The sequence below is a fragment of the Dendrobium catenatum genome, unplaced genomic scaffold, assembly GCF_001605985.2.
Source record: "Dendrobium catenatum unplaced genomic scaffold, ASM160598v2 fragScaff_scaffold_1497, whole genome shotgun sequence".
NCBI classification, from domain to species: domain Eukaryota; kingdom Viridiplantae; phylum Streptophyta; class Magnoliopsida; order Asparagales; family Orchidaceae; genus Dendrobium; species Dendrobium catenatum.
This window is the reverse complement of record NW_021319959.1, coordinates 7,208-7,432: the sequence shown is the minus strand read 5'-3', so window position 1 is coordinate 7,432 and position 225 is coordinate 7,208.

Genomic DNA, 225 nt, shown 5'->3' with positions numbered 1-225 from the left:
TTTTGTCAATGCACTTAACTTTATGAGACGAGGATTACTATTTTACTGTTCTGACTTCTGAAGGTTACAGTATTCGCCATGGCTCCCTCCGGCTTTGCTTCTCTTCCACCTCCTCCCCCTTTCTCTTTATAAAAGGGCCATCCACTTGTAGAAGCTACCCTCACCATCTCTCTCTCTCTCTCTCTCTCTCTCTCTTTAGAGGAGATGTGAATTTCATCTGGAGAC